This window comes from Mixophyes fleayi, unplaced genomic scaffold, assembly GCF_038048845.1.
Source record: "Mixophyes fleayi isolate aMixFle1 unplaced genomic scaffold, aMixFle1.hap1 Scaffold_2957, whole genome shotgun sequence".
Lineage (NCBI taxonomy): Eukaryota > Metazoa > Chordata > Amphibia > Anura > Limnodynastidae > Mixophyes > Mixophyes fleayi.
In genome coordinates, this window is record NW_027447004.1 from 1 (window position 1) to 25,879 (window position 25,879).

General features: G+C 39.9%; 11 non-coding genes and 31 pseudogenes across 11 annotated transcripts; all 42 read left to right on the forward strand.

The window, feature by feature from the left end:
- The first annotated feature begins 13,767 nt into the window (after positions 1–13,767).
- On the forward strand, positions 13,768–13,885 carry LOC142128021 (5S ribosomal RNA; annotated as a pseudogene).
- A 295-nt stretch (positions 13,886–14,180) lies between these two features.
- LOC142127969 (5S ribosomal RNA) lies at positions 14,181–14,299 on the forward strand (annotated as a pseudogene).
- Positions 14,300–14,591: 292 nt separating this feature from the next.
- On the forward strand, positions 14,592–14,711 carry LOC142127990 (5S ribosomal RNA; annotated as a pseudogene).
- Positions 14,712–15,011: 300 nt separating this feature from the next.
- On the forward strand, positions 15,012–15,130 carry LOC142127988 (5S ribosomal RNA; annotated as a pseudogene).
- A 290-nt stretch (positions 15,131–15,420) lies between these two features.
- Positions 15,421–15,539, forward strand: LOC142127958 (5S ribosomal RNA; annotated as a pseudogene).
- A 289-nt stretch (positions 15,540–15,828) lies between these two features.
- Positions 15,829–15,946, forward strand: LOC142127959 (5S ribosomal RNA; annotated as a pseudogene).
- A 90-nt stretch (positions 15,947–16,036) lies between these two features.
- On the forward strand, positions 16,037–16,155 carry LOC142127978 (5S ribosomal RNA). Its single transcript, XR_012685478.1, has one exon. It is a non-coding gene; the product is annotated as a 5S ribosomal RNA (ribosomal RNA).
- Positions 16,156–16,247: 92 nt separating this feature from the next.
- On the forward strand, positions 16,248–16,366 carry LOC142128022 (5S ribosomal RNA; annotated as a pseudogene).
- Positions 16,367–16,886: 520 nt separating this feature from the next.
- Positions 16,887–17,005, forward strand: LOC142128014 (5S ribosomal RNA; annotated as a pseudogene).
- A 90-nt stretch (positions 17,006–17,095) lies between these two features.
- On the forward strand, positions 17,096–17,214 carry LOC142127998 (5S ribosomal RNA; annotated as a pseudogene).
- A 92-nt stretch (positions 17,215–17,306) lies between these two features.
- Positions 17,307–17,424, forward strand: LOC142128010 (5S ribosomal RNA; annotated as a pseudogene).
- A 90-nt stretch (positions 17,425–17,514) lies between these two features.
- On the forward strand, positions 17,515–17,632 carry LOC142128003 (5S ribosomal RNA; annotated as a pseudogene).
- A 90-nt stretch (positions 17,633–17,722) lies between these two features.
- On the forward strand, positions 17,723–17,841 carry LOC142127962 (5S ribosomal RNA; annotated as a pseudogene).
- A 90-nt stretch (positions 17,842–17,931) lies between these two features.
- Positions 17,932–18,050, forward strand: LOC142127945 (5S ribosomal RNA; annotated as a pseudogene).
- Positions 18,051–18,342: 292 nt separating this feature from the next.
- LOC142127973 (5S ribosomal RNA) lies at positions 18,343–18,461 on the forward strand. Its single transcript, XR_012685474.1, has one exon. It is a non-coding gene; the product is annotated as a 5S ribosomal RNA (ribosomal RNA).
- Positions 18,462–19,143: 682 nt separating this feature from the next.
- LOC142128006 (5S ribosomal RNA) lies at positions 19,144–19,262 on the forward strand (annotated as a pseudogene).
- Positions 19,263–19,348: 86 nt separating this feature from the next.
- Positions 19,349–19,457, forward strand: LOC142127966 (5S ribosomal RNA; annotated as a pseudogene).
- Positions 19,458–19,548: 91 nt separating this feature from the next.
- Positions 19,549–19,667, forward strand: LOC142127981 (5S ribosomal RNA). Its single transcript, XR_012685481.1, has one exon. It is a non-coding gene; the product is annotated as a 5S ribosomal RNA (ribosomal RNA).
- Positions 19,668–19,749: 82 nt separating this feature from the next.
- LOC142127995 (5S ribosomal RNA) lies at positions 19,750–19,867 on the forward strand (annotated as a pseudogene).
- A 285-nt stretch (positions 19,868–20,152) lies between these two features.
- LOC142127960 (5S ribosomal RNA) lies at positions 20,153–20,271 on the forward strand (annotated as a pseudogene).
- An 89-nt stretch (positions 20,272–20,360) lies between these two features.
- LOC142127979 (5S ribosomal RNA) lies at positions 20,361–20,479 on the forward strand. Its single transcript, XR_012685479.1, has one exon. It is a non-coding gene; the product is annotated as a 5S ribosomal RNA (ribosomal RNA).
- Positions 20,480–20,571: 92 nt separating this feature from the next.
- Positions 20,572–20,689, forward strand: LOC142127967 (5S ribosomal RNA; annotated as a pseudogene).
- A 91-nt stretch (positions 20,690–20,780) lies between these two features.
- LOC142128017 (5S ribosomal RNA) lies at positions 20,781–20,899 on the forward strand. Its single transcript, XR_012685486.1, has one exon. It is a non-coding gene; the product is annotated as a 5S ribosomal RNA (ribosomal RNA).
- Positions 20,900–20,989: 90 nt separating this feature from the next.
- On the forward strand, positions 20,990–21,108 carry LOC142127991 (5S ribosomal RNA; annotated as a pseudogene).
- Positions 21,109–21,197: 89 nt separating this feature from the next.
- Positions 21,198–21,316, forward strand: LOC142128016 (5S ribosomal RNA; annotated as a pseudogene).
- Positions 21,317–21,401: 85 nt separating this feature from the next.
- On the forward strand, positions 21,402–21,520 carry LOC142127963 (5S ribosomal RNA). The gene has a single exon (XR_012685472.1). It is a non-coding gene; the product is annotated as a 5S ribosomal RNA (ribosomal RNA).
- A 292-nt stretch (positions 21,521–21,812) lies between these two features.
- Positions 21,813–21,930, forward strand: LOC142127985 (5S ribosomal RNA; annotated as a pseudogene).
- Positions 21,931–22,019: 89 nt separating this feature from the next.
- LOC142127983 (5S ribosomal RNA) lies at positions 22,020–22,138 on the forward strand. The gene has a single exon (XR_012685483.1). It is a non-coding gene; the product is annotated as a 5S ribosomal RNA (ribosomal RNA).
- Positions 22,139–22,228: 90 nt separating this feature from the next.
- Positions 22,229–22,347, forward strand: LOC142127976 (5S ribosomal RNA). The gene has a single exon (XR_012685476.1). It is a non-coding gene; the product is annotated as a 5S ribosomal RNA (ribosomal RNA).
- Positions 22,348–22,437: 90 nt separating this feature from the next.
- On the forward strand, positions 22,438–22,556 carry LOC142128000 (5S ribosomal RNA; annotated as a pseudogene).
- Positions 22,557–22,645: 89 nt separating this feature from the next.
- Positions 22,646–22,764, forward strand: LOC142128011 (5S ribosomal RNA; annotated as a pseudogene).
- Positions 22,765–22,854: 90 nt separating this feature from the next.
- Positions 22,855–22,973, forward strand: LOC142127999 (5S ribosomal RNA; annotated as a pseudogene).
- A 92-nt stretch (positions 22,974–23,065) lies between these two features.
- Positions 23,066–23,183, forward strand: LOC142127949 (5S ribosomal RNA; annotated as a pseudogene).
- Positions 23,184–23,276: 93 nt separating this feature from the next.
- On the forward strand, positions 23,277–23,395 carry LOC142127944 (5S ribosomal RNA). The gene has a single exon (XR_012685469.1). It is a non-coding gene; the product is annotated as a 5S ribosomal RNA (ribosomal RNA).
- Positions 23,396–23,485: 90 nt separating this feature from the next.
- LOC142128004 (5S ribosomal RNA) lies at positions 23,486–23,603 on the forward strand (annotated as a pseudogene).
- A 90-nt stretch (positions 23,604–23,693) lies between these two features.
- On the forward strand, positions 23,694–23,812 carry LOC142127965 (5S ribosomal RNA; annotated as a pseudogene).
- Positions 23,813–23,902: 90 nt separating this feature from the next.
- Positions 23,903–24,021, forward strand: LOC142127946 (5S ribosomal RNA; annotated as a pseudogene).
- A 292-nt stretch (positions 24,022–24,313) lies between these two features.
- Positions 24,314–24,432, forward strand: LOC142127974 (5S ribosomal RNA). The gene has a single exon (XR_012685475.1). It is a non-coding gene; the product is annotated as a 5S ribosomal RNA (ribosomal RNA).
- A 93-nt stretch (positions 24,433–24,525) lies between these two features.
- LOC142127954 (5S ribosomal RNA) lies at positions 24,526–24,644 on the forward strand (annotated as a pseudogene).
- A 688-nt stretch (positions 24,645–25,332) lies between these two features.
- LOC142128007 (5S ribosomal RNA) lies at positions 25,333–25,451 on the forward strand (annotated as a pseudogene).
- Positions 25,452–25,536: 85 nt separating this feature from the next.
- On the forward strand, positions 25,537–25,655 carry LOC142128018 (5S ribosomal RNA; annotated as a pseudogene).
- Positions 25,656–25,746: 91 nt separating this feature from the next.
- Positions 25,747–25,865, forward strand: LOC142127993 (5S ribosomal RNA). The gene has a single exon (XR_012685484.1). It is a non-coding gene; the product is annotated as a 5S ribosomal RNA (ribosomal RNA).
- Positions 25,866–25,879: the final 14 nt, after the last annotated feature.

Sequence of the window (25,879 nt, forward strand, 5' to 3'; positions counted from 1 at the left end):
TAAATCGCCAAACAGTCATTTCTTTATTGGCGTCCAAAAACAACGTTTTTTTACACTCCTGTCTCCCTTTCTCTTGGAAACAATGACTTACATCAATTCTTTTACATAATTCTTGTTTCTCATGACATTTCTAACATTGCCCACAATTATCAACTTCTAAGTCTTTTCTGAGCAGGAGAAATCGCAAAATATAGTCATTTCTTCATTTTCCGTCCAAAAACAACGCTTTTTTTACACTCCTGTCTCCTTTCTCTTGGAAACAATGACTTACATCAATTCTTTTACATAATTCTTGTTCTCCATGACATTTCTAATATTGCCCACAATTATCAACTTTCTAAGTCTTTCTGAGCAAGAGAAAACGCAAAACAGTCATTTCTTCATTGGCGTCCAAAAACAACGCTTTTTTACACTCCGGTCTCCCTTTCTCTTGGAAACAATGACTTACATCAATTCTTTTACATAATTCTTGTTTCTCATGACATTTCTTACATTGCCCACAATTATCAACTTTCTAAGTCTTTCTGAGCAGGAGAAATCGCAAAACATAGTCATTTCTTCATTGCCGTCCAAAAACAAAGCTTTTTTACACTCCGGTCTCCCTCTCTCTTGGAAACAATGACTTACATCAATTCTTTTACATAATTCTTGTTTCTCATGACATTTCTAACATTGCCCACAATTATCAACTTTCTAAGTCTTTCTGAGCAGGAGAATCGCAAAACATAGTCATTTCTTCATTGCCGTCCAAAAACAACGCTTTTTTACATTCCTGTCTCCCTTTCTCTTGGAAACAATGACTTACATCAATTCTTTTACATAATTCTTGTTTCTCATGACATTTCTAACATTGCCCACAATTATTAACTTTCTAAGTCTTTCTGAGCAAGAGAAATCGCAAAACAGTCATTTCTTCATTGCCGTCCAAAAACAACGCTTTTTTACACTCCGGTCTCCCTTTCTCTTGGAAACAATGACTTACATCAATTCTTTTACATAATTCTTGTTTCTCATGACATTTCTAACATTGCCCCACAATTATCAACTTTCTAAGTCTTTCTGAGCAGGAGAAATCGCAAAACATAGTCATTTCTTCATTGCCGTCCAAAAACAACGCTTTTTTACACTCCGGTCTCCCTTTCTCTTGTAAACAATGACTTACATCAATTCTTTTACATAATTCTTGTTTCTCATGACATTTCTAACATTGCCCACAATTATCAACTTTCTAAGTCTTTCTGAGCAGGAGAAATCGCAAAACATAGTCATTTCTTCATTGCCGTCCAAAAACAACGCTTTTTTTACACTCCTGTCTCCCTTTCTCTTGGAAACAATGACTTACATCAATTCTTTTACATAATTCTTGTTTCTCATGACATTTCTAACATTGCCCACAATTATCAACTTTCTAAGTCTTTCTGAGCAGGAGAAATCGCAAAACAGTCATTTCTTCATTGGCGTCCAAAAACAACGCTTTTTTACACTCCTGTCTCCCTTTCTCTTGGAAACAATGACTTACATCAATATTTTTACATAATTCTTGTTTCTCATGACATTTCTAACATTGCTCACAAATTATCAATTTTCTAAGTCTTTCTGAGCAGGAGAAATCGCAAAACATAGTCATTTCTTCATTGCCGTCCAAAAACAACGCTTTTTTTACACTCCTGTCTCCCTTTCTCTTGGAAACAATGACTTACATCAATTCTTTTACATAATACTTGTTTCTCATGACATTTCTAACATTGCCCACAATTATCAACTTTCTAAGTCTTTCTGAGCAGGAGAAAATCGCAAAACATAGTCATTTCTTCATTGCCGTCCAAAAACACAACGCTTTTTTTACACTCCGGTCTCCCTTTCTCTTGGAAACAATGACTTACATCATTCTTTCTTTTACATAATTCTTGTTTCTCATGACATTTCTTACATTGCCCACAATTATTACCTTTCTAAGTCTTTCTGAGCAGGAGAAATCGCAAAACATAGTCATTTCTTCATTGCCGTCCAAAAACAACGCTTTTTTACACTCCTGTCTCCCTTTCTCTTGGAAACAATGACTTACATCAATTCTTTTTACATAATCTTGTTTCTCATGACATTTCTAATATTGCCCACAATTATCAACTTTCTAAGTCTTTCTGAGCCAGGAGAAATCGCAAAACATAGTCATTTCTTCATTGCCGTCCAAAAACAACGCTTTTTTACAACTCCGGTCTCCCTTTCTCTTGGAAACAATGACTTACATCAATTCTTTTTACATAATTCTGTTTCTCATGACATTTCTAACATTGTCCACAATTATCAACTTTCTAAGTCTTTCTGAGCAGGAGAAATCGCAAAACATAGTCATTTCTTCATTGCCGTCCAAAAACAACGCTTTTTTACACTCCTGTCTCCCTTTCTCTTGGAAACAATGACTTACATCAATTCTTTTACATAATTCTTGTTTCTCATGACATTTCTAACATTGCCCACAATTATCAACTTTCTAAGTCTTTCTGAGCAAGAGAAATCGCAAAACATAGTCATTTCTTCATTGCCGTCCAAAAACAACGCTTTTTTTACACTCCTGTCTCCCTTTCTCTTGGAAACAATGACTTACATCAATTCTTTTACATAATTCTTGTTTCTCATGACATTTCTAACATTGCCCACAATTATCAACTTTCTAAGTCTTTCTGAGCAGGAGAAATCGCAAAACAGTCATTTCTTTATTGGCGTCCAAAAACAACGTTTTTTACACTCCTGTCTCCCTTTCTCTTGGAAACAATGACTTACATCAATTCTTTTACATAATTCTTGTTTCTCATGACATTTCTAACATTGCCCACAATTATCAACTTTCTAAGTCTTTCTGAGCAGGAGAAATCGCAAAATATAGTCATTTCTTCATTTCCGTCCAAAAACAACGCTTTTTACACTCCCTGTCTCCTTTCTCTTGGAAACAATGACTTACATCAATTCTTTTACATAATTCTTGTTTCTCATGACATTTCTAATATTGCCCACAATTATCAACTTTCTAAGTCTTCTGAGCAAGAGAAAACGCAAAACAGTCATTTCTTCATTGGCGTCCAAAAACAACGCTTTTTTACACTCCGGTCTCCCTTTCTCTTGGAAACAATGACTTACATCAATTCTTTTACATAATTCTTGTTTCTCATGACATTTCTTACATTGCCCACAATTATCAACTTTCTAAGTCTTTCTGAGGCAGGAGAGAATCGCAAAACATAGTCATTTCTTCATTGCCGTCCAAAAACAAAGCTTTTTTACACTCCGGTCTCCCTCTCTCTTGGAAACAATGACTTACATCAATTCTTTACATAATTCTTGTTTCTCATGACATTTCTAACATTGCCCACAATTATCAACTTTCTAAGTCTTTCTGAGCAGGAGAAATCGCAAAACATAGTCATTTCTTCATTGCCGTCCAAAAACAAACGCTTTTTTACATTCCTGTCTCCCTTTCTCTTGGAAACAATGACTTACATCAATTCTTTTACATAATTCTTGTTTCTCATGACATTTCTAACATTGCCCACAATTATTAACTTTCTAAGTCTTTCTGAGCAAGAGAAATCGCAAAACAGTCATTTCTTCATTGCCGTCCAAAACAACGCTTTTTTACACTCCGGTCTCCCTTTCTCTTGGAAACAATGACTTACATCAATTCTTTTACATAATTCTTGTTTCTCATGACATTTCTAACATTGCCCACAATTATCAACTTTCTAAGTCTTTCTGAGCAGGAGAAATCGCAAAACATAGTCATTTCTTCATTGCCGTCCAAAAACAACGCTTTTTTACACTCCGGTCTCCCTTTCTCTTGTAAACAATGACTTACATCAATTCTTTTACATAATTCTTGTTTCTCATGACATTTCTAACATTGCCCACAATTATCAACTTTCTAAGTCTTTCTGAGCAGGAGAAATCGCAAAACATAGTCATTTCTTCATTGCCGTCCAAAAACAACGCTTTTTTACACTCCTGTCTCCCTTTCTCTTGGAAACAATGACTTACATCAATTCTTTTACATAATTCTTGTTTCTCATGACATTTCTAACATTGCCCACAATTATCAACTTTCTAAGTCTTTCTGAGCAAGAGAAATCACAAAAGAGTCATTTCTTCATTGCCGTCCAAAAACAACGCTTTTTTACACTCCTGTCTCCCTTTCTCTTGGAAACAATGACTTACATCAATTCTTTTACATAATTCTTGTTTCTCATGACATTTCTAACATTGCCCACAATTATCAACTTTCTAAGTCTTTCTGAGCAGGAGAAATCGCAAAACATAGTCATTTCTTCATTGGCGTCCAAAAACAACGTTTTTTACACTCGGTCTCCCTTTCTCTGGAAACAATGACTTACATCAATTCTTTTACATAATTCTTGTTTCTCATGACATTTCTAACATTGCCCACAATTATCAACTTTCTAAGTCTTTCTGAGCAAGAGAAAACGCAAAACAGTCATTTCTTCATTGCCGTCCAAAAACACGCTTTTTTACACTCCGGTCTCCCTTTCTCTTGGAAACAATGACTTACATCAATTCTTTTACATAATTCTTGTTTCTCATGACATTTCTAACATTGCCCACAATTATCAACTTTCTAAGTCTTTCTGAGCAAGAGAAATCGCAAAACAGTAATTTCTTCATTGCCGTCCAAAAACAACGCTTTTTTACACTCCTGTCTCCCTTTCTCTTGGAAACAATGACTTACATCAATTCTTTTACATAATTCTTGTTTCTCATGACATTTCTAACATTGCCCACAATTATCAACTTTCTAAGTCTTTCTGAGCAGGAGAAATCGCAAAACATAGTCATTTCTTCATTGGCGTCCAAAAAAACAACGTTTTTTACACTCCGGTCTCCCTTTCTCTTGGAAACAATGACTTACATCAATTCTTTTACATAATTCTTGTTTCTCATGACATTTCTAACATTGCCCACAATTATCAACTTTCTAAGTCTTTCTGAGCAAGAGAAAACGCCCAAACAGTCATTTCTTCATTGCCGTCCAAAAACAACGCTTTTTTACACTCCGGTCTCCCTTTCTCTTGGAAACAATGACTTACATCAATTCTTTTACATAATTCTTGTTTCTCATGACATTTCTAACATTGCCCACAATTATCAACTTTCTAAGTCTTTCTGAGCAAGAGAAATCGCAAAACAGTAATTCTTCATTGCCGTCCAAAACAACGCTTTTTTTACACTCCTGTCTCCCTTTCTCTTGGAAACAATGACTTACATCAATTCTTTTACATAATTCTTGTTTCTCATGACATTTCTTACATTGCCCACAATTATCAACTTTCTAAGTCTTTCTGAGCAGGAGAATCGCAAAACATAGTCATTTCTTCATTGCCGTCCAAAAACAACGCTTTTTTACACTCCTGTCTCCCTTTCTCTTGGAAACAATGACTTACATCAATTCTTTTACATAATTCTTGTTTCTCATGACATTTCTAACATTGCCCACAATTATCAACTTTCTAAGTCTTTCTGAGCAAGAGAAATCACAAAAGAGTCATTTCTTCATTGCCGTCCAAAAACAACGCTTTTTTACACTCCGGTCTCCCTTTCTCTTGGAAACAATGACTTACATCAATTCTTTTACATAATTCTTATTTCTCATGACATTTCTAACATTGCCCACAATTATCAACTTTCTAAGTCTTTCTGAGCAGGAGAAATCGCAAAACATAGTCATTTCTTCATTGGCGTCCAAAAACAACGTTTTTTTACACTCCGGTCTCCCTTTCTCTTGGAAACAATGACTTACATCAATTCTTTTACATAATTCTTGTTTCTCATGGACATTTCTAACATTGCCCACAATTATCAATTTTCTAAGTCTTTCTGAGCAAGAGAAATCGCAAAACAGTCATTTCTATATTGCCGTCCAAAAACAACGCTTTTTACACTCCGGTCTCCCTTTCTCTTGGAAACAATGACTTACATCAATTCTTTTACATAATTCTTGTTTCTCATGACATTTCTAACATTGCCCACAATTATCAACTTTCTAAGTCTTTCTGAGCAGGAGAAATCGCAAAACATAGTCATTTCTTCATTGCCGTCCAAAAACAACGCTTTTTTACACTCCGGTCTCCCTTTCTCTTGGAAACAATGACTTACATCAATTCTTTTACATAATTCTTGTTTCTCATGACATTTCTAACATTGCCCACAATTATTAACTTTCTAAGTCTTTCTGAGCAAGAGAAATCGCAAAACAGTCATTTCTTCATTGCCGTCCAAAAACAACGCTTTTTTACACTCCGGTCTCCCTTTCTCTTGGAAACAATGACTTACATCAATTCTTTTACATAATTCTTGTTTCTCATGACATTTCTAACATTGCCCACAATTATCAACTTTCTAAGTCTTTCTGAAGCAGGAGAAATCGCAAAACATAGTCATTCTTCATTGCCGTCCAAAAACAACGCTTTTTTACACTCCTGTCTCCCTTTCTCTTGGAAACAATGACTTACATCAATTCTTTTACATAATTCTTGTTTCTCATGACATTTCTTACATTGCCCACAATTATCAACTTTCTAAGTCTTTCTGAGCAGGAGAAATCGCAAAACATAGTCATTTCTTCATTGCCGTCCAAAAAACAACGCTTTTTTACACTCCTGTCTCCCTTCTCTTGGAAACAATGACTTACATCAATTCTTTTACATAATTCTTGTTTCTCATGACATTTCTAACATTGCCCACAATTATCAACTTTCTAAGTCTTTCTGCGCAAGAGAAATCACAAAAGAGTCATTTCTTCATTGCCGTCCAAAAACAACGCTTTTTTACACTCCGGTCTCCTTTCTCTTGGAAACAATGACTTACATCAATTCTTTTACATAATTCTTGTTTCTCATGACATTTCTAACATTGCCCACAATTATCAACTTTCTAAGTCTTTCTGAGCAGGAGAAATCGCAAAACAAAATCATTTCTTCATTGGCGTCCAAAAACAACGTTTTTTTACACTCCGGTCTCCCTTTCTCTTGGAAACAATGACTTACATCAATTCTTTTACATAATTCTTGTTTCTCATGACATTTCTAACATTGCCCACAATTATCAACTTTCTAAGTCTTTCTGAGCAGGAGAAATCGCAAAACAGTCATTTCTTCATTGCCGTCCAAAAACAACGCTTTTTTACACTCCGGTCTCCCTTTCTCTTGGAAACAATGACTTACATCAATTCTTTTACATAATTCTTGTTTCTCATGACATTTCTAACATTGCCCACAATTATCAACTTTCTAAGTCTTTCTGAGCAGGAGAAATCGCAAAACAGTCATTTCTTCATTGCCGTCCAAAAACAACGCTTTTTTACACTCCGGTCTCCCTTTCTCTGGAAACAATGACTTACATCAATTCTTTACATAATTCTTGTTTCTCATGACATTTCTAACATTGCCCACAATTATAAACTTTCTAAGTCTTTCTGAGCAGGAGAAATCGCAAAACATAGTCATTTCTTCATTGCCGTCCAAAAACAACGCGTTTTTACACTCCGGTCTCCCTTTCTCTTGGAAACAATGACTTACATCAATTCTTTTACATAATTCTTGTTTCTCATGACATTTCTAACATTGCCCACAATTATCAACTTTCTAAGTCTTTCTGAGCAGGAGAAATCGCAAAACATAGTCATTTCTTCATTGCCGTCCAAAACAACGCTTTTTTACACTCCGGTCTCCCTTTCTCTTGGAAACAATGACTTACATCAATTCTTTTACATAATTCTTGTTTCTCATGACATTTCTAACATTGCCCACAATTATCAATTTTCTAAGTCTTTCTGAGCAGGAGAAATCGCAAAACATAGTCATTTCTTCATTGCCGTCCAAAAACAACGCTTTTTTACACTCCTGTCTCCCTTTCTCTTGGAAACAATGACTTACATCAATTCTTTTACATAATACTTGTTTCTCATGACATTTCTAACATTGCCCACAATTATCAACTTTCTAAGTCTTTTTGAGCAAGAGAAATCGCAAAACATAGTCATTTCTTCATTGCCGTCCAAAAACAACGCTTTTTTACACTCCGGTCTCCCTTTCTCTGGAAACAATGACTTACATCAATTCTTTACATAATTCTTGTTTCTCATGACATTTCTTACATTGCCCACAATTATCAACTTTCTAAGTCTTTCTGAGCAGGAGAAATCGCAAAACATAGTCATTTCTTCATTGCCGTCCAAAAACAAAGCTTTTTTACACTCCGGTCTCCCTCTCTCTTGGAACAATGACTTACATCAATTCTTTTACATAATTCTTGTTTCTCATGACATTTCTAACATTGCCCACAATTATCAACTTTCTAAGTCTTTCTGAGCAGGAGAAATCGCAAACATAGTCATTTCTTCATTGCCGTCCAAAAACAACGCTTTTTTACATTCCTGTCTCCCTTTCTCTTGGAAACAATGACTTACATCAATTCTTTTACATAATTCTTGTTTCTCATGACATTCTAACATTGCCCACAATTATTAACTTTCTAAGTCTTTCTGAGCAAGAGAAATCGCAAAACAGTCATTTCTTCATTGCCGTCCAAAAACAACGCTTTTTTACACTCCGGTCTCCCTTTCTCTTGGAAACAATGACTTACATCAATTCTTTTACATAATTCTTGTTTCTCATGACATTTCTAACATTGCCCACAATATCAACTTTCTAAGTCTTTCTGAGCAGGAGAAATCGCAAAACATAGTCATTTCTTCATTGCCGTCCAAAAACAACGCTTTTTACACTCCGGTCTCCCTTTCTCTTGTAAACAATGACTTACATCAATTCTTTTACATAATTCTTGTTTCTCATGACATTTCTAACATTGCCCACAATTATCAACTTTCTAAGTCTTTCTGAGCAGGAGAAATCGCAAAACATAGTCATTTCTTCATTGCCGTCCAAAAACAACGCTTTTTTACACTCCTGTCTCCCTTTCTCTTGGAAACAATGACTTTACATCAATTCTTTTACATAATTCTTGTTTCTCATGACATTTCTAACATTGCCCACAATTATCAACTTTCTAAGTCTTTCTGAGCAAGAGAAATCACAAAAGAGTCATTTCTTCATTGCCGTCCAAAAACAACGCTTTTTTACACTCCTGTCTCCCTTTCTCTTGGAAACAATGACTTACATCAATTCTTTTACATAATTCTTGTTTCTCATGACATTTCTAACATTGCCCACAATTATCAACTTTCTAAGTCTTTCTGAGCAGGAGAAATCGCAAACATAGTCATTTCTTCATTGGCGTCCAAAAACAACGTTTTTTACACTCCGGTCTCCCTTTCTCTTGGAAACAATGACTTACATCAATTCTTTTACATAATTCTTGTTTCTCATGACATTTCTAACATTGCCCACAATTATCAACTTTCTAAGTCTTTCTGAGCAAGAGAAAACGCAAAACAGTTCATTTCTTCATTGCCGTCCAAAAACAACGCTTTTTTACACTCCGGTCTCCCTTTCTCTTGGAAACAATGACTTACATCAATTCTTTTACATAATTCTTGTTTCTCATGACATTTCTAACATTGCCCACAATTATCAACTTCTAAGTCTTTCTGAGCAAGAGAAATCGCAAAACAGTAATTTCTTCATTGCCGTCCAAAAACAACGCTTTTTTACACTCCTGTCTCCCTTTCTCTTGGAAACAATGACTTACATCAATTCTTTTACATAATTCTTGTTTCTCATGACATTTCTAACATTGCCCACAATTATCAACTTTCTAAGTCTTTCTGAGCAGGAGAAATCGCAAAACATAGTCATTTCTTCATTGGCGTCCAAAAACAACGTTTTTTACACTCCGGTCTCCCTTTCTCTTGGAAACAATGACTTACATCAATTCTTTTACATAATTCTTGTTTCTCATGACATTTCTAACATTGCCCACAATTATCAACTTTCTAAGTCTTTCTGAGCAAGAGAAAACGCAAAACAGTCATTTCTTCATTGCCGTCCAAAAACAACGCTTTTTTACACTCCGGTCTCCCTTTCTCTTGGAAACAATGACTTACATCAATTCTTTTACATAATTCTTGTTTCTCATGACATTTCTAACATTGCCCACAATTATCAACTTTCTAAGTCTTTCTGAGCAAGAGAAATCGCAAAACAGTAATTTCTTCATTGCCGTCCAAAAACAACGCTTTTTTACACTCTGTCTCCCTTTCTCTTGGAAACAATGACTTACATCAATTCTTTACATAATTCTTGTTTCTCATGACATTTCTTACATTGCCCACAATTATCAACTTTCTAAGTCTTTCTGAGCAGGAGAAATCGCAAAACATAGTCATTTCTTCATTGCCGTCCAAAAACAACGCTTTTTTACACTCCTGTCTCCCTTTCTCTTGGAAACAATGACTTACATCAATTCTTTTACATAATTCTTGTTTCTCATGACATTTCTAACATTGCCCACAATTATCAACTTTCTAAGTCTTTCTGAGCAAGAGAAATCACAAAAGAGTCATTTCTTCATTGCCGTCCAAAAACAACGCTTTTTTACACTCCGGTCTCCCTTTCTCTTGGAAACAATGACTTACATCAATTCTTTTACATAATTCTTATTTCTCATGACATTTCTAACATTGCCCACAATTATCAACTTTCTAAGTCTTTCTGAGCAGGAGAAATCGCAAAACATAGTCATTTCTTCATTGGCGTCCAAAAACAACGTTTTTTTACACTCCGGTCTCCCTTTCTCTTGGAAACAATGACTTTACATCAATTCTTTTACATAATTCTTGTTTCTCATGACATTTCTAACATTGCCCACAATTATCAATTTTCTAAGTCTTTCTGAGCAAGAGAAATCGCAAAACAGTCATTTCTATATTGCCGTCCAAAAACAACGCTTTTTTACACTCCGGTCTCCCTTTCTCTTGGAAACAATGACTTACATCAATTCTTTTACATAATTCTTGTTTCTCATGACATTTCTAACATTGCCCACAATTATCAACTTTCTAAGTCTTTCTGAGCAGGAGAAATCGCAAACATAGTCATTTCTTCATTGCCGTCCAAAAACAACGCTTTTTTACACTCCGGTCTCCCTTTCTCTTGGAAACAATGACTTACATCAATTCTTTTACATAATTCTTGTTTCTCATGACATTTCTAACATTGCCCACAATTATTAACTTTCTAAGTCTTTCTGAGCAAGAGAAATCGCAAAACAGGTCATTTCTTCATTGCCGTCCAAAAACAACGCTTTTTTACACTCCGGTCTCCCTTTCTCTTGGAAACAATGACTTACATCAATTCTTTTACATAATTCTTGTTTCTCATGACATTTCTAACATTGCCCACAATTATCAACTTTCTAAGTCTTTCTGAGCAGGAGAAATCGCAAAACATAGTCATTTCTCATTGCCGTCCAAAAACAACGCTTTTTTACACTCCTGTCTCCCTTTCTCTTGGAAACAATGACTTACATCAATTCTTTTACATAATTCTTGTTTCTCATGACATTTCTTACATTGCCCACAATTATCAACTTTCTAAGTCTTTCTGAGCAGGAGAAATCGCAAACATAGTCATTTCTTCATTGCCGTCCAAAAACAACGCTTTTTTACACTCCTGTCTCCCTTTCTCTTGGAAACAATGACTTACATCAATTCTTTTACATAATTCTTGTTTCTCATGACATTTCTAACATTGCCCACAATTATCAACTTTCTAAGTCTTTCTGCGCAAGAGAAATCACAAAAGAGTCATTTCTTCATTGCCGTCCAAAAAACAACGCTTTTTTACACTCCGGTCTCCCTTTCTCTTGGAAACAATGACTTACATCAATTCTTTTACATAATTCTTGTTTCTCATGACATTTCTAACATTGCCCACAATTATCAACTTTCTAAGTCTTTCTGAGCAGGAGAAATCGCAAAACAAAATCATTTCTTCATTGGCGTCCAAAACAACGTTTTTTTTACACTCCGGTCTCCCTTTCTCTTGGAAACAATGACTTACATCAATTCTTTTACATAATTCTTGTTTCTCATGACATTTCTAACATTGCCCACAATTATCAACTTTCTAAGTCTTTCTGAGCAGGAGAAATCGCAAAACAGTCATTTCTTCATTGCCGTCCAAAAAACAACGCTTTTTTACACTCCGGTCTCCCTTTCTCTTGGAAACAATGACTTACATCAATTCTTTTACATAATTCTTGTTTCTCATGACATTTCTAACATTGCCCACAATTATCAACTTTCTAGTCTTTCTGAGCAGGAGAATCGCAAAACAGTCATTTCTTCATTGCCGTCCAAAAACAACGCTTTTTTTACACTCCGGTCTCCCTTTCTCTTGGAAACAATGACTTACATCAATTCTTTTACATAATTCTTGTTTCTCATGACATTTCTAACATTGCCCACAATTATAAACTTTCTAAGTCTTTCTGAGCAGGAGAAATCGCAAACATAGTCATTTCTTCATTGCCGTCCAAAAACAACGCGTTTTTACACTCCGGTCTCCCTTTCTCTTGGAAACAATGACTTACATCAATTCTTTTACATAATTCTTGTTTCTCATGACATTTCTAACATTGCCCACAATTATCAACTTTCTAAGTCTTTCTGAGCAGGAGAAATCGCAAAACATAGTCATTTCTTCATTGCCGTCCAAAACAACGCTTTTTTTACACTCCGGTCTCCCTTTCTCTTGGAAACAATGACTTACATCAATTCTTTTACATAATTCTTGTTTCTCATGACATTTCTAACATTGCCACAATTATCAATTTTTCTAAGTCTTTCTGAGCAGGAGAAATCGCAAAACATAGTCATTTCTTCATTGCCGTCCAAAAACAACGCTTTTTTACACTCCTGTCTCCCTTTCTCTTGGAAACAATGACTTACATCAATTCTTTTACATAATACTTGTTTCTCATGACATTTCTAACATTGCCCACAATTATCAACTTTCTAAGTCTTTTTGAGCAAGAGAAATCGCAAAACATAGTCATTTCTTCATTGCCGTCCAAAAACAACGCTTTTTTACACTCCGGTCTCCCTTTCTCTTGGAAACAATGACTTACATCAATTCTTTTACATAATTCTTGTTTCTCATGACATTTCTAACATTGCCCACAATTATCAACTTTCTAAGTCTTTCTGAGCAGGAGAAATCGCAAAACATAGTCATTTCTTCATTGCCGTCCAAAAACAACGCTTTTTTACACTCCTGTCTCCCTTTCTCTTGGAAACAATGACTTACATCAATTCTTTTACATAATTCTTGTTTCTCATGACATTTCTAACATTGCCCACAATTATCAACTTTCTAAGTCTTTTTGAGCAGGAGAAATCGCAAAACATAGTCATTTCTTCATTGCCGTCCAAAAACAACGCTTTTTTACACTCCTGTCTCCCTTTCTCTTGAAACAATGACTTACATCAATTCTTTTACATAATTCTGTAGGTTTTTTTTTCATTTTTTTTTCTCTCTTGTTCCTGCTTCCTTCAATGTTGGTGTTGAGATGTATAAGAGATGTAAGGCAGTTGGTGAGCAATACCTACAGCCACACCGCCCTGACAAGCTGATTTTGGAAGCTAAGCAGGCCCGGGGCCCGGTTTATTTTGGATGTGAGGCCACCTGGGAATACCAGGTGCTGTAGGTTTTTTTTTTTCTCGTTATTTTTTTTCTCTTGTTCCTGCTTCCTTCAATGCTGGTGTTGAGATGTATAAGAGATGTTGGTCAGTAGGCAAGCAATACCTACAGCCACACCACCCTGAACAAGCTCTATCTCGTCTGATCTTGGAAGTTAAGCAGGGTTGGGCTGGTAAGTACTTGGATGGGAAAACACCTGGGAATTCCAGGTGCTGTAGGTTATTTTTTTTCCGTTTTTTTTCTCTCTTGTTCCTGCTTCCTTCAATGCTGGTGTTGAGATGTATAAGAGATGTATGTCAGTAAGCAAGCAATACCTACAGCCACACCACCCTGAACAAGCCCAATATCATCTGATCTTGGGAAGCGAAGCAGGGCCGGGCCTGGTTAGTACTTGGATGGGAGACCACCTGGGAATACTGTAGGTTTTTTTTTTTTCGTTTTTTTTTCTCTCTTGTTCCTGCTTCCTTCATGCTGGTGTTGAGATGTATAAGAGATGTAGGTTAGTAAGCAAACAATACCTACAGCCACACCACCCTGAACAAGATCAATCTCGTCTGATCTTGGAAGCTAAATAGGACGGGGCCTGTTCAGTACTTCAATGAGAGACCACCTAGGAATACCAGGTGCTGTAGGTTTTTTATTTTCGTTTTTTTTTTCTCTCTTGTTCCTGCTTTCTTCAATGCCGGTGTTGAGATGTATAAGAGATGTAGGTCAGTAGGAAAGCAATACCTACAGCTGCACCACCCTGAACAAGCCTGATCTTGGAAGCAAAGCAGTGCCAGGCTTGTTTAGTACTTGGATGGGGGACCACCTGGGAATACCAGGTGCTGTAGGTTGTTTTTTTTCGGGTTTTTTTCTCTCTTGTTCCTGCTTCCTTCAATGCTGGTGTTGAGATGTATAAGAGATGTAGGTCAGTAAGCAAGCAATACCTACAGCCACACCACCCTGAACAAGCCCAATATCATCTGATCTTGGAAGCGAAGCAGGGCCGGGCCTGGGTTAGTACTTGGATGGGAGACCACCTGGGAATACCAGGTGCTGTAGGTTGTTTTTTTTTCGTTTTTTTTTCTCTCTTGTTCCTGCTTCCTTCAATGCTGGTGTTGAGATGTATAAGAGATGTAGGTTAGTAAGCAAACAATACCTACAGCCACACCACCATGAACAAGATCAGTCTCGTCTGATCTTGGAAGCTAAATAGGACGGGCCTGTTCAGTACTTCAATGGGAGACCACCTAGGAATACCAGGTGCTGTAGGTTTTTTTTTTTCGTTTTTTTTTCTCTCTTGTTCTGCTTTCTTCAATGCCGGTGTTGAGATGTATAAGAGATGTAGGTCAGTAGGAAAGCAATACCTACAGCCGCACCACCCTGAACAAGCCCAATATCATCTGATCTTGGAAGCGAAGCAGGGCCGGGCCTGGTTAGTACTTGGATGGGAGACCACCTGGGAATACCAGGTGCTGTAGGTTTTTTTTTTTTTCTCTCTTGTTCCTGCTTCCTTCAATGCTGGTGTTGAGATGTAAAAGAGATGTAGGTTAGTAAGCAAACAATACCTACAGCCACACCACCCTGAACAAGATCAATCTCGTCTGATCTTGGAAGCTAAATAGGACCGGCCTGTTCAGTACTTCAATGGAGACACCTAGGATACCAGGTGCTGTAGGTTTTTTTTTTTCGTTTTTTTTTTTCTCTCTTGTTCCTGCTTCCTTCAATGCTGGTGTTGAGATGTATAAGAGATGTAGGTTAGTAAGCAAACAATACCTACAGCCACACCACCCTGAACAAGATCAGTCTCGTCTGATCTTGGAAGTTAAATAGGACGGGGCCTGTTCAGTACTTCAATGGGAGACCACCTAGGAATACCAGGTGCTGTAGGTTTTTTTTTTTCGTTTTTTTTTCTCTCTTGTTCCTGCTTTCTTCAATGCCGTTGTTGAGATGTATAAGAGATGTAGGTCAGTAGGAAAGCAATACCTACAGCCGCACCACCCTGAACAAGCCTGATCTTGGAAGCAAAGCAGTGCCAGGCTTGTTAGTACTTGGATGGGGGACCACCTGGGAATACCAGGTGCTGTAGGTTGTTTTTTTTCGGGTTTTTTTCCTCTTGTTCCTGCTTCCTTCATTGCTGGTGTTGAGATGTATAAGAGATGTAGGTCAGTAGGCAAGCAATACCTACAGTCAACCACCCTGAACATGCCTAATTTTGTCTAATCTTGGAAGCAAAGCAGGGCCGGGCCTGGTTAGTACTTGGATGGGAGAACACCTGGGAATACCAGGTGATGTAGGTTTTTTTCTTTCGTTTTTTTTCTCTCTTGTTCCTGCTTCCTTCAATGCTGCTGTTGAGATGTATAAGAGATGTAGGTTAGTAATCAAACAATACCTACAGCCACACCACCCTGAACAAGCCCAATCTCGTCTGATCTTGGAAGTTAAGCAGGGCCGGGCCTAGACAGTACTTCGATGGGAGACCATCTGGGAATACCAGGTGCTGTAGGTTTTTTTTTTTTGGTTTTTTTTCCCCTCTTGTTCCTGCTTCCTTCATTGCTGGTGTTGAGATGTATAAGAGAAGTAGGTTAGTAGGCAAACAATACCTACAGCCACACCACCCTGAACAAGCCCAATCTCGTCTGATCTTGGAAGCTAATCAGGTCATGGCCTAGTTAGTACTTGGATGGGAGACCACCTGGGAATACCAGGTGCTGTCGGTTTTTTTTTCTGGTTTTTTTCTCTCTTGTTCCTGCGTGCTTCAATGCTGGTGTTGAGATGTATAAGAGATGTAGGTCAGTAGGCAGGCAATACCTACAGCCACACCACCCTGAACAAGCCAATCTCCTCTGATCTTGGAAGCTAAGCAGGGCTGGGCCTGGTTAGTACTTTGATGGGAGACCACCTGGGAATGTGCTGTAGGGTTTTTTTTTCTCTCTTGTTCCTGCTTCCTTCAATGCTGGTGTTGAGATGTATAAGAGATGTTGGTCAGTAGGCAAGCAATACCTACAGCCACACCACCCGCATGTAATACTTACAGCCGCACCACCCTGAACAAGATCAATCTTGTTTGATCTTGGAAGCTAAGCAGGACCAGGCATGGTCAGTACTTCAATGGGAGACCACCTGGGAATACCAGTTGCTGTAAGTTTTTTTTTTTTCGTTTTATTTTCTCTCTTGTGCCTGCTACCTTAAATGCTGGTGTTGAGATGTATAAGAGATGTAGGTCAGTAGGCAAGTAATACCTACAGCCACACCACCCTGAACAAGCTCTATCTCGTCTGATCTTGGAAGCTAAACAAGGTTGGGCCTGGTAAGTACTTGGATGAGAGAACACCTGGGAGTTCCAGGTGCTGTAGGTTATTTTTTTCGTTTTTTTTTCTCTCTTGTTCCTGCTTCCATCAATGCTGGTGTTGAGATGTATAAGAGATGTAGGTCAGCAGGTAAGCAATACCTGCAGCCACACCGCTCTGAACAAGCCCAATCTCATCTGATCTTGGAAGCTAACCAGGGCCGGACCTGGTCAGTACTTCGATGGGAGACCACCTAGGAATACCAGGTGCTGTAGGTTTTTTTTTTTTCGTTTTTTTTTCCCTCTTGTTCCTGCTTCCTTCATTGCTGGTGTTGAGATGTATAAGAGATGTTGGTCAGTAGGCAAGCAATACCTACAGTCAACCACCTTGAACAAGCCTAATCTCGTCTGATCTTGGAAGCTAAGCAGGGCTGGGCCTAGTTAGTACTTGGATGGGAGACCACCTGGGAATACCAGGTGCTGTAAGTTTTTTTTTTTCGTTTTTTTTCTCTCTTGTTCCTGCTTCCTTCAATGCTGGTGTTTAGATGTATAAGAGATGTAGGTCAGTAGGCAAGCAATACCTACAGTCAACCACCCTGAACATGCCCAATCTCGTCTGATCTTGGAAACTAAGCAGGGCCGGGCCTAGTTAGTCCTTGAATGGGAGACCACCTGGGAATACCGGGTGCTGTAGGTTTTTTTTTTCGTTTTTTTTTCTCTCTTGTTCCTGCTTCCTTCAATGTTGGTGTTGAGATGTATAAGAGATGTAGGGCAGTAGGTGAGCAATACCTACAGCCACACCACCCTGAACAAGCTCTATCTCTTCTGATCTTTGAAGCTAAGCAGGGTTGGGCCTGGTAAGTACTTGGTTGGGAGAAAACCTGTGAATTCCAGGTGCTGTAGGTTTTTTTTTTCGTTTTTTTTTCTCTCTTGTTCCTGCTTCCTTCATTGCTGGTGTTGAGATGTATAAGAGATGTAGGTCAGTAGGCAAGCAATACCTACAGCCACACCACCCTGAACAAGCCCATTCTCATCTGATCTTGGAAGCTTAGCAGGGCCAAGCCTGGTTAATACTTGGATGGGAGACCACCTGGGAATACCAGGTGCTGTAGGTTTCTTTTTTCATTTTTTTTTCTCTCTTGTTCCTGCTTCCTTCAATGTTGGTGTTGAGATGTATAAGAGATGTAGGTCAGTAGGTAAGCAATACCTACAGCCACACCGCCCTGAACAAGCCTGGTTTTGTAAGCTAAGCAGGCCCGGGCCTGGTTTCTACTTGGATGGGAGACCACCTGGAAATACCAGGTGCTGTAGGGTTTGCTTTTTTTCGGTTTTTTTTCTCTCTTGTTCCTGCTTCCTTCAATGCTGGTGTTGAGATGTATAAGAGATGTAGGTCAGTAGGCAAGTAATACCTACAGCCACACCACCCTGAACAAGCCCAATCTCGTCTGATCTTGGAAGCTAAGCAGGGCTAGGCCTGGTTAGTATTTGGATGGGAGACCACCTGGGAATACCAGGTGCTGTAGGTTTTTTTTTCTGTATTTTTTCTCTCTTGTTCCTGCTTCTTTAAATGCTGGTGTTGAGATGTATAAGAGATGTAGGTCAGTAGGGAAGCAATACCTACAGCCCAGTCTCGTCTGATCTGGGAAGCGAAGCAGGGCCGAGCCTGGTTAGTAATTGGATGGGAGACCACCTGGGAATACCAGGTGCTGTAGGTTTGTTTTTTTATCGTTTTTTTTTCTCTCTTGTTCCTGCTTTCTTCAATGCCGGTGTTGAGATGTATAAGAGATGTAGGTCAGTAGGAAAGCAATACCTACAGCCACACCACCCTGAACAAGCCTGATCTTGGAAGCTAAGCAGTGCCAGGCCTGTTTAGTACTTGGATGGGGGACCACCTGGGAATACCAGGTGCTGTAGGATTTTTTTTTTTTCGTTTTTTTTTCTCTCTTGTTCCTGCGTGCTTCAATGCTGGTGTTGAGATGTATAAGAGATGTAGGTCAGGAGGCAAGCAATACCTACAGTAAACCACCCTGAACAAGCCTGATTTTGGAAGCTAAGCAGGCCCGGGCCTGGTTTGTATTTGGATGGAAAACCACCTGGGAATACCAGGTGCTGTAGGTTTTTTTCTTTCGTTTTTTTTCTCTCTTGTTCCTGCTTCCTTCAATGCTGCTGTTGAGATGTATAAGAGATGTAGGTTAGTAATCAAACAATACCTACAGCCACACCACCCTGAACAAGCCCAATCTCGTCTGACCTTGGAAGTTAAGCAGGGCAGGGCCTAGATAGTATTTCAATGGGAGACCACCTGGGAATACCAGTTGCTGTAGGTTTTTTTTTTTTTTTTTCCATCTTGTTCCTGCTTCCTTCATTGCTGGTGTTGAGATGTATAAGAGATGTAGGTCAGTAGGCAAGCAATACCTACAGCCACACCACCCTGAACAAGCCTAATCTTGGAAGCAAAGCAGGGCCGGGCCTGGTTAGTACTTGAATGGGAGAACACCTGGGAATACCAGGTGCTGTAGGTTTTTTTCTTTCGTTTTTTTTTCTCTCTTGTTCCTGCTTCCTTCAATGCTGCTGTTGAGATGTATAAGAGATGTAGGTTAGTAATCAAACAATACCTACAGCCACACCACCCTGAACAAGCCCAATCTCGTCTGATCTTGGAAGTTAAGCAGGGCCGGGCCTAGATAGTACTTCGATGGGAGACCACCTGGGAATACCAGGTGCTGTAGGTTTTTTTTTTTTTCCCTCTTGTTCCTGCTTCCTTCATTGCTGGTGTTGAGATGTATAAGAGATGTAGGTCAGTAGGCAAGCAATACCTACAGTCAACCACCCTGAACATGCCCAATCTCGTCTGATCTTGGAAGCTAAACAGTGCTGGGCCTGGTTAGTACTTGAATGGGAGACCACCTAGGAATACCAGGTGCTGTAGGTTTTTTTTTTCATTTTTTTTTCTCTCTTGTTCCTGCTTCCTTCAATGTTGGTGTTGAGATGTATAAGAGATGTAAGGCAGTTGGCGAGCAATACCTACAGCCACACCGCCCTGAACAAGCCTGATTTTGGAAGCTAAGCAGGCCCGGTTTCTACTTGGATGGGAGGCCACCTGGGAATAACCGGTGCTGTAGGTTTTTTTTTTTCCGTTATTTTTTTTCTCTTGTTCCTTCTTCCTTCAATGCTGGTGTTGAGATGTATAAGAGATGTTGGTCAGTAGGCAAGCAATACCTACTGCCACACCACCCTGAACAAGCTCTATCTCGTCTGATTATGGAAGCTAAGCAGGGTTGGGCCTGGTAAGTACTTGGATGGGAGAACACCTGGGAATTCCAGGTGCTGTAAGTTTTTTTTTTCGTTTTTTTTTCTCCTTGTTCCTGCTTCCTTCAATGCTGGTGTTGAGATGTATAAGAGATGTAGGTCAGTAAGCAAGCAATACCTACAGCCACACCACCCTGAACAAGCCCAATATCATCTGATCTTGGAAGCGAAGCAGGGCCGGGCCTGGTTAGTACTTGGATGGGAGACCACCTGGGAATACCAGGTGCTGTAGGTTTTTTTTTTTTCGTTTTTTTTTCTCTCTTGTTCCTGCTTCCTTCAATGCTGGTGTTGAGATGTATAAGAGATGTAGGTTAGTAAGCAAACAATACCTACAGCCACACCACCCTGAACAAGATCAATCTCGTCTGATCTTGGAAGCTAAATAGGACGGGCCTGTTCAGTACTTCAATGGGAGACCACCTAGGAATACCAGGTGCTGTAGGTTTTTTTTTTTCAATTTTTTTTCTCTCTTGTTCCTGCTACCTTCAATGCTGGTGTTGAGATGTATAAGAGATGTAGGTCAGCAGGTAAGCAATACCTGCAGCCAAACCGCCCTGAAAATGCCCGATCTCATCTGATCTTGGAAGCTAAGCAGGCACGGGCCTGGTTAGTACTTGAATGGGAGACCACCTGGGAATACCAGGTGCTGTAGGTTTCTTTTTTCATTTTTTTTTCTCTCTTGTTCCTGCTTCCTTCAATGCTGGTGTTGAGATGTATAAGAGATGTAGGTCAGTAGGCAAGTAATACCTACAGCCACACCACCCTGAACAAGCCCAATCTCGTCTGATCTTGGAAGCTAAGCAGAGCTAGGCCTGGTTTGTATTTGGATGGGAGACCACCTGGGAATACCAGGTGCTGTAGGTTTTTTTTTCTGTATTTTTTCTCTCTTGTTCCTGCTTCCTTCAATGCTGGTGTTGAGATGTACAAGAGATGTAGGTCAGTAGGGAAACAATACCTACAGCCACACCACCCTGAACAAGCCCAGTCTCGTCTGATCTGGGAAGCGAAGCAGGGCCGAGCCTGGTTAGTAATTGGATGGGAGACCACCTGGGAATACCAGGTGCTGTAGGTTTGTTTTTTTTTTTTCTCTCTTTTTCCTGCTTTCTTTAATGCCAATGTTGAGATGTATAAGAGATGTAGGTAAGTAGGCAAGCAATACCTACCGCCACACCACCCTGAACAAGCCCAATCTCATCTGATCTTGGAAGTTAAGCAGGGCCAGGCCTGGTTAGTACTTGGATGGGAGACCACCTGGGAATACCAGGTGCTGTAGGTTTTTTTTTTTCGTTTTTTTTTCTCTCTTGTTCCTGCTTTCTTCAATGCCGGTGTTAAGATGTATAAGAGATGTAGGTAGGTAGGAAAGCAATACCTACAGCCACACCACCCTGAACAAGCCTGATCTTGGAAGCTAAGCAGTGCCAGGCCTGTTTAGTACTTGGATGGGGGACCACCTGGGAATACCAGGTGCTGTAGGATTTTTTTTTTTCGTTTTTTTTTCTCTCTTGTTACTGCGTGCTTCAATGCTGGTGTTGAGATGTATAAGAGATGTAGGTCAGGAGGCAAGCAATACCTACAGTAAACCACCCTGAACATGCCCAATCTCATCAGATCTTGGAAGCTAACCAGGGCCGGACCTGGTTAGTACTTGGATGGGAGACCACCTGGGAATACCAGGTGCTGTAGGTTTTTTTCTTTTTTTTTTTTCTCTCTTGTTCCTACTTCCTTTAATGCTGATGTTGAGATGTATAAGAGATGTAGGTTAGTAGGCAAATAATACCTACAGCCACACCACCCTGAACAAGCCCAATCTCATCTGATCTTGGAAGCTAAGCAGGGCCGGTCCTGGTAAGTACATGGATGGGAGACCACCTGGGAATTCCAGGTGCTGTAGGTTTTTTTTTTTCGTTTTTTTACTCTCTTGTTCCTGCTACCTTCAATGCTGGTGTTGAGATGTATAAGAGATGTAGGTCAGCAGGTAAGCAATACCTGCAGCCAAACCGCCCTGAAAATGCCCGATCTCATCTGATCTTGGAAGCTAAGCAGGCCCGGGCCTGGTTAGTACTTGATTGGGAGACCACCTGGGAATACCAGGTGCTGTAGGTTTCTTTTTTCATTTTTTTTTCTCTCTTGTTCCTGCTTCCTTCAATGCTGGTGTTGAGATGTATAAGAGATGTAGGTCAGTAGGCAAGTAATACCTACAGCCACACCACCCTGAACAAGCCCAATCTCGTCTGATCTTGGAAGCTAAGCAGGGCTAGGCCTGGTTGGTATTTGGATGGGAGACCACCTGGGAATACCAAGTGCTGTAGGTTTTTTTTTCTGTATTTTTTCTCTTTTGTTCCTGCTTCCTTCAATGCTGGTGTTGAGATGTATAAGAGATGTAGGTCAGTAGGGAAGCAATACCTACAGCCACACCACCCTGAACAAGCCCAGTCTCGTCTGATCTGGGAAGCGAAGCAGGGCCGAGCCTGGTTAGTACTTGATTGGGAGACCACCTGGGAATACCAGGTGCTGTAGGTTTCTTTTTTCATTTTTTTTTCTCTCTTGTTCCTGCTTCCTTCAATGCTGGTGTTGAGATGTATAAGAGATGTAGGTCAGCAGGTAAGCAATACCTGCAGCCACACCGCTCTGAACAAGCCCAATCTCATCTGATCTTGGAAGCTAACCAGGGCCGGACCTGGTCAGTACTTCGATGGGAGACCACCTAGGAATACCAGGTGCTGTAGGTTTTTTTTTTTTCGTTTTTTTTTCCCTCTTGTTCCTGCTTCCTTCATTGCTGGTGTTGAGATGTATAAGAGATGTTGGTCAGTAGGCAAGCAATACCTACAGTCAACCACCCTGAACAAGCCTAATCTCGTCTGATCTTGGAAGCGAAGCAGGGCCGGGCTTGATTAGTACTTGGATGGGATACAACCTGGGAATACCAGGTGCTGTAGGTTTTTTTCTTTCGTTTTTTTTTTTCTCTCTTGTTCCTGCTTGCTTCAATGCTGGTGTTGAGATGTATAAGGGATGTAGGTTAGTAGACAAAAAATACCTACAGCCACACCACCCTGAACAAGCCCAATCTCGTCTGATCTTGGAAGCTAAGCAGGGCTGGGCCTAGTTAGTACTTGGATGGGAGACCACCTGGGAATACCAGGTGCTGTAGGTTTTTTTTTTTTGTTTTTTTTCTCTCTTGTTCCTGCTTCCTTCAATGCTGGTGTTTAGATGTATAAGAGATGTAGGTCAGTAGGCAAGCAATACCTACAGTCAACCACCCTGAACATGCCCAATCTCGTCTGATCTTGGAAACTAAGCAGGGCCGGGCCTAGTTAGTCCTTGAATGGGAGACCACCTGGGAATACCGGGTGCTGTAGGTTTTTTTTTTCGTTTTTTTTTCTCTCTTGTTCCTGCTTCCTTCAATGTTGGTGTTGAGATGTATAAGAGATGTAGGGCAGTAGGTGAGCAATACCTACAGCCACACCACCCTGAACAAGCTCTATCTCTTCTGATCTTTGAAGCTAAGCAGGGTTGGGCCTGGTAAGTACTTGGTTGGGAGAAAACCTGTGAATTCCAGGTGCTGTAGGTTTTTTTTTTCGTTTTTTTTTCTCTCTTGTTCCTGCTTCCTTCATTGCTGGTGTTGAGATGTATAAGAGATGTAGGTCAGTAGGCAAGCAATACCTACAGCCACACCACCCTGAACAAGCCCATTCTCATCTGATCTTGGAAGCTTAGCAGGGCCAAGCCTGGTTAATACTTGGATGGGAGACCACCTGGGAATACCAGGTGCTGTAGGTTTCTTTTTTCATTTTTTTTTCTCTCTTGTTCCTGCTTCCTTCAATGTTGGTGTTGAGATGTATAAGAGATGTAGGTCATTAGGTAAGCAATACCTACAGCCACACCGCCCTGAACAAGCCTGGTTTTGTAAGCTAAGCAGGCCCGGGCCTGGTTTCTACTTGGATGGGAGACCACCTGGAAATACCAGGTGCTGTAGGGTTTGCTTTTTTTCGGTTTTTTTTCTCTCTTGTTCCTGCTTCCTTCAATGCTGGTGTTGAGATGTATAAGAGATGTAGGTCAGTAGGCAAGTAATACCTACAGCCACACCACCCTGAACAAGCCCAATCTCGTCTGATCTTGGAAGCTAAGCAGGGCTAGGCCTGGTTAGTATTTGGATGGGAGACCACCTGGGAATACCAGGTGCTGTAGGTTTGTTTTTTTTTTTTGTTTTTTTCTCTCTTTTTCCTGCTTTCTTTAATGCCAATGTTGAGATGTATAAGAGATGTAGGTAAGTAGGCAAGCAATAACGACCGCCACACCACCCTGAACAAGCCCAATCTCGTCTGATCTTGGAAGCTATGCAGAGCCAGGCCTGGTTAGTACTTGGATGGGAGACCACCTGGGAATACCAGGTGCTGTAGGTTTTTTTTTTATCGTTTTTTTTTCTCTCTTGTTCCTGCTTCCTTCAATGCTGGTGTTGAGATGTATAAGAAATGTAGGTTAGTAGGCAAACAATACCTACAGTATACACCACCCTGAACAAGATCAATCTCGTCTGATCTTGGAAGCTAAACAGGACCGGGCCTGGTCAGTACTTCAATTGGAGACCACCTAGGAATACCAGGTGCTGTAGGTTTTTTTTTTTCGTTTTTTTTTCTCTCTTGTTCCTGCTTTCTTCAATGCCGGTGTTGAGATGTATAAGAGATGTAGGTCAGTAGGAAAGCAATACCTACAGCCACACCACCCTGAACAAGCCTGATCTTGGAAGCTAAGCAGTGCCAGGCCTGTTTAGTACTTGGATGGGGGACCACCTGGGAATACCAGGTGCTGTAGGATTTTTTTTTTTCGTTTTTTTTTCTCTCTTGTTCCTGCGTGCTTCAATGCTGGTGTTGAGATGTATAAGAGATGTAGGTCAGGAGGCAAGCAATACCTACAGTAAACCACCCTGAACAAGCCTGATTTTGGAAGCTAAGCAGGCCCGGGCCTGGTTTGTATTTGGATGGGAAACCACCTGGGAATACCAGGTGCTGTAGGTTTTTTTCTCTCTTGTTCCTGCTTCCTTCAATGCTGCTGTTGAGATGTATAAGAGATGTAGGTTAGTAATCAAACAATACCTACAGCCACACCACCCTGAACAAGCCCAATCTCGTCTGACCTTGGAAGTTAAGCAGGGCCGGGCCTAGATAGTATTTCAATGGGAGACCACCTGGGAATACCAGTTGCTGTAGGTTTTTTTTTTTTTTTTCCATCTTGTTCCTGCTTCCTTCATTGCTGGTGTTGAGATGTATAAGAGATGTAGGTCAGTAGGCAAGCAATACCTACAGCCACACCACCCTGAACAAGCCCAATCTTGTCTAATCTTGGAAGCAAAGCAGGGCCGGGCCTGGTTAGTACTTGAATGGGAGAACACCTGGGAATACCAGGTGCTGTAGGTTTTTTTCTTTCGTTTTTTTTTCTCTCTTGTTCCTGCTTCCTTCAATGCTGCTGTTGAGATGTATAAGAGATGTAGGTTAGTAATCAAACAATACCTACAGCCACACCACCCTGAACAAGCCCAATCTCGTCTGATCTTGGAAGTTAAGCAGGGCCGGGCCTAGATAGTACTTCGATGGGAGACCACCTGGGAATACCAGGTGCTGTAGGTTTTTTTTTTTTTCCC